The sequence below is a fragment of the Lathyrus oleraceus genome, chromosome 7 (assembly GCF_024323335.1).
Source record: "Lathyrus oleraceus cultivar Zhongwan6 chromosome 7, CAAS_Psat_ZW6_1.0, whole genome shotgun sequence".
Lineage (NCBI taxonomy): Eukaryota > Viridiplantae > Streptophyta > Magnoliopsida > Fabales > Fabaceae > Lathyrus > Lathyrus oleraceus.
Window position 1 is genome coordinate 447,850,380 of NC_066585.1, and position 4,949 is coordinate 447,855,328.

Below are 4,949 nucleotides of genomic sequence, written 5' to 3' on the forward strand. Positions count from 1 at the left end.
GCTTTATTGAGGTCTTGGTAATCTATACACATTCTGACTTTGTCATCTTTCTTCAGAATTGGAACGATATTAGAGACCCATTGCGGATATTCAGAAATCGCTAAAAAGCCAACAACAAACTGTTTCTTAACCTCTTCTCTGATCTTGAGTGCCATGTCAGGTCTGGTCCTTCTAAGCTTCTGTTTGACTGGAGGACATTCAGGCTTGAGTGGCAAGTGATGCTCAACAACGTTGTGTCCAACCCTGGCATATCTTGATACGACCAAGCAAAGACGTCAACATATTCCTGTAGTAACTTAACCAATTCAGAGTGTACATACTCGGCAAGAGATACCCCAATCTTCACCTCTTTTTTGTTAGTTGCAGAACCCAAGTTAATAACATCCATTGGTTCTTTGCATGGTTTTATCTCTTTTTCTTCGTGCTCAAGTAGCCTTGCTAGTTCAGCCAATGATTCACAATCTTCCTCATTGTCATCTTCAGCTTGGTTAATTGGAAATCCAGACTTACAGCCGATTCTTGCCATGTTGTTATCAATGGTTTTATTTGCTCGGCATGTTATGAGCTTATTTTTAGTATGCTTTTTTTAATAAAGTGGAAAAATAAAAAGAAACTTTTTCCATTTCATTATTTATTTTTGTAAAAAAAGTAAAATAACTGAAAGAAAGGTAACACAAATTTTGAATGCAAAAGTACTTTCTTTATTTAATCACATAATACTTTTAAAAAAGGAGGCCCTTACAAGCTATCCTTTTGTCTCGAGAGAAGACAATGGATTAAGAAAACAAAATGCATTACGTTTTATCTTAATATACTATAGGAATCACGGAAGTCATCCAGTTAGTGAGCTTGAATCCTGAAGGGCATCTGCGTATAAAAATGGGGGTTTCTTGTTTGTTGCCATTGGATTCTCCAATAATTGCCATAGTGTGATCGTCTTGGAAACCTGCACTGCTAAACTTGACAGGATTGAACTTCTGCTTCCTAGGACTTGCTTTGCAAGTTGATGGATGATAGCCAATACCGAATATGTCGCACTTTTCTATCACATTGACGACTTGACCCCAACCAGCTAATGAACCTTTTTCCATAGTTTGCTTGGCGCTTTTGACTGAAGACATGATTGTTGCAGACGAATGGTCATGATTAGAAGTAGCTGAGATGACATCTTCAAATTCTAAACAGTGGAGTGGAATTTCAACTACCCTTTCATCTATCTCGAGATATCTGAACGAAGAAACCTCACTAACCAATAGGTCTTCTTCACCATAAAATATACCAATTTGTCATCGATCAGGAATTTCACCCTTTGGTGCAGCGTAGAAGTGATTGTCCCAACAGAATGAATCCAAGGTCTACCCAACAAACAACTGTAGACCATATTGATGTCCATGACTTAGAAGGTGATAGTGAATTGATGAGGTCCTACACAAATTGGTAGATCTACCTCGCCAATGGTCTGCCTCCTAGAGCCGTCAAAAGCTCTAACAATTAGTGCATTGGTCCTCATCTCGGGTCCCTTAAACTATAACTGACTTAATGTAGCTTTCGGCATCATACTAAGCAAGGAACCAGTATCAACAAGAACTCGAGATAGTATGGAGTCTATACACATGACTGAAATATGCAATACCTTATTGTGGCTATTTCCCTCAGGAGGTAATTCTGCTTCATTAAATCCTAGATACCTGTTAGTGGTGATGTTTGCAACCATGTCGTCAAATTGATCGACTGTGATATCTTGCATCACGTGAGCAGTATTTGAGACCTTCAATCATGCCTTTCGGTGAGCCTCAAAACTCAAGAATAAAGACAATATGGAGATTTTGGAGGGAGTCTGACTCAAGTGATCAACAATTTTGAAGTCACTCTTCTTGATCAATTTGAGGAATTCTTGGCCTTCCTCAACATAGATATTTTTCTTGTGACCTTCAACCTGCTCATCTTCATTCATCATCCTCTTACCTTTGGAAGTTTCAGATTCTGCAGCTTTATTAGGAATAACCTTTGTTACAGTTGGAATAGTTGTCACGATCGGAGTGGCAGGTACGAATGCCCTTGCCTGCAGAGGAGGAGTAGGAAGGACGTTTTCCTTATGAGGGACAATTGTAGGGGATGGAGACACCCTAGGAGTGTATTTTGGAGGAAATACACGACCACTACGAGCCATGCCTCCCGTTCCAGTTATGCTAACAATCTCAATATCAGGAACTTGAATTTCTTTTTCGCCCACGTACGTAGTCGTTTCATACCTCCAAGGCACCGCCTTGGTGTTTTGATATGGGAACAGACCAGGCACACGGATATGGATAGGCTAAATCCTCTTGGGAGGAGTTTCTATCTTCTTTTTCTTGTACATTATGGTTATCGATTCAATAACAACAATCTCTTCAACTACCTTTGATCTGGAGAACTGTATCAACCATTTATTCATCAAATTCTGCATACAACCATTCAAGACGTCACAACAATCAGGATCAGATTCACACACAACATAATCATCATGAATACCAGTTAGAAACCCATGATGTTCATGTTGCTTCAAAATTACAAACATCGGTGTTTTCACATCATCAGCCATCTTGACAGATTATGCAGTCTCTTCTTCAATTATAGCACTAATTGTTGGTCCACTATGATTTGGCAGACGATTTATCTTTACATTAGGTTTCTCTTCTGAAAAGTAAAAAACCTTATGGTTGATCAACTCTTGTACTTTGTTCTTGAGAGTCCAATAGTCTTCAGTAGAATGCCCTATATACCCGGCGTGGAAGGTGTGGAAGGCATTAGGGTTATGCTTGGGATGATAAGGAGGTATAGCCTAAGGAATTTCTTTTGGTATGAGAGCCCCCTCATGAATCAGATATGGTACCAATTCAGCATATGGTACTGGTTTCTTATCAATATGGATATGTTTACCATAGTTATTCCTATTGTTCTGGCCTTGACCTTGACCCCTATTATCACGAGTATTTTGTTGAGTCTGAGTTGGCTGAGTCGGTGCAGGTTGTTGATTACGATTATGCGGTTGATACTGGAAAGGCAGTTGTTGATACTAGGCGGCAGCAACATACGGATAAGGATAATATGGCATGGGAGCCATAGGAACCATATACTAAGGGTGGACGCTCGCCGTCATAACACGTGTCTCACCTTCCTTTTTCTTCGTAAAGCTCCCATGTGGCTTCTTATTCACAATTGGTTGAACAACAGAACTTGTGATCTTCCCTGATTTCACCATATTCTCAATTCTTTCACCGATAGTCACAATATCTGTAAAGTTGGATGATGAGCTACTAGTCATCTTTTCAAAATACAACCAATGTAGGGTACTCATAAAGATGCCAATCAATTCATTATCAGATAAAGTTGGCCTGACTCGAGAAGTCATTTCATACCACCTCTGAGCGTACTCTTTGAATGTTTCACTGGACTTTTGTGCCTGATTCTGCAACTACAACCTAGTCGGTGCCATATCCAGATTATACTTATACTGCTTCAAAAATGCTTTAGATAAGTCTCTCCATGATCTGATTTTGGTACGCTCCAAGCCCATGTACTAATCCAAGGAAGCCCCAAAAAGACTATCTTGGAAACAATGAATCAGCAGGTCGTCATTATCAATATACGATGCCACCTTTCTGCAATACATCGTAAGGTAACTTCGAGGGAAGCTTAATCCCTTGTACTTTGGAAAATCTGGTACATTGAACTTCTGAGGAAGCATCACATTTGGAACCAAACATAGATCTCTAGCGTCCATTCTGAAGGCCAAAAAGCCTTAAATATCCCTTATTTCATCATCTAATAGTCGGTAGTTCGTTGGCCTAGCCAGACTAGCATTGGCAATGATGACCCAACTGGCTGATCGAGAGGTGTCTTGAGCAAACGCTTGAGCAGGCACAAATTGGGGAGCAAACAACATATGTGGCGGGTAAAAAAACCAGGAGGCACTGTCTGAGGAGCAACATTCATCATCTGAGGGAACTGCCATCCGGTTTGAGCATTAGGGGCCTGAGGATCCCCAGACTGCACATCCTGGAATGCAGGGTTGGCGGGTGCGCAAGGCAGCATAAGAATAGAAGTTTCCCCAGGATAGGAAAACTAAGCAGCTTGATATTGATTTGGGTTCATAGGATGCGCTACCTGGGAAGGAATCTGGAAATGGAGGCACGGGCCTCGATATTTAGCGTCGTCATCAGAAGTTTCAGTAGGTACCTAACCTTGGATGTTCTCATGGTTGGAAGCATCAATCGTCTGAGGAGATTAGACCACGGGAACACACCACAGGAAAATAGAATTCCCAGCAGCAATAGCCTGATGAGGGATGAAAGCACCTCCATTAGCAAATTGTGAAGCAGAGTTCTGGGTCAACCCCCATGGGTAGGCAGGAGCGAGCCTATTGGAAGTTGAGTGGAGCATAGGTTGATTCACAGTAGTTGGTACCACGATCTCGATGAGAGTCTCGACAGTGGCCATGGCATCAACAACAGTAGTGGTCACCACAGCAGCATTGGTGACGACAGCAGTAGCAGGGTTGGCAGAGGTAAAGCCCTCTGAGTTTTGAGGTAATCCATAATGGTCTCCATATTACCCTGGAAAAGATCCATTTTTCCCTAGAACTAGGAAAGAGTTTCCTTGACAACAGCATTTTCGGATTCGTATTCAGCCATGAGTTTAGACTTGTTTGCTCGGGTAAAGTAGCGGTGACAAGTCGTCGTAGTTGCTATGGAAAGTTGATAAAATAAGCATTTTGTTTTCTTGTTAGAAAAAATGCATGAATGCATGAATGTATAAATTTATGCAAATAGAAAAGAAAAAGTTTTCGAGGGAGTCAGTATGTCAGTTTGCATATATAGTCATACAGTTAGTAGGAGTAAGATAACAAAAATATTTCAACAAAAATCTCTTTTATTCATTTGAGGAACAAATAGTACAAATTATTACAG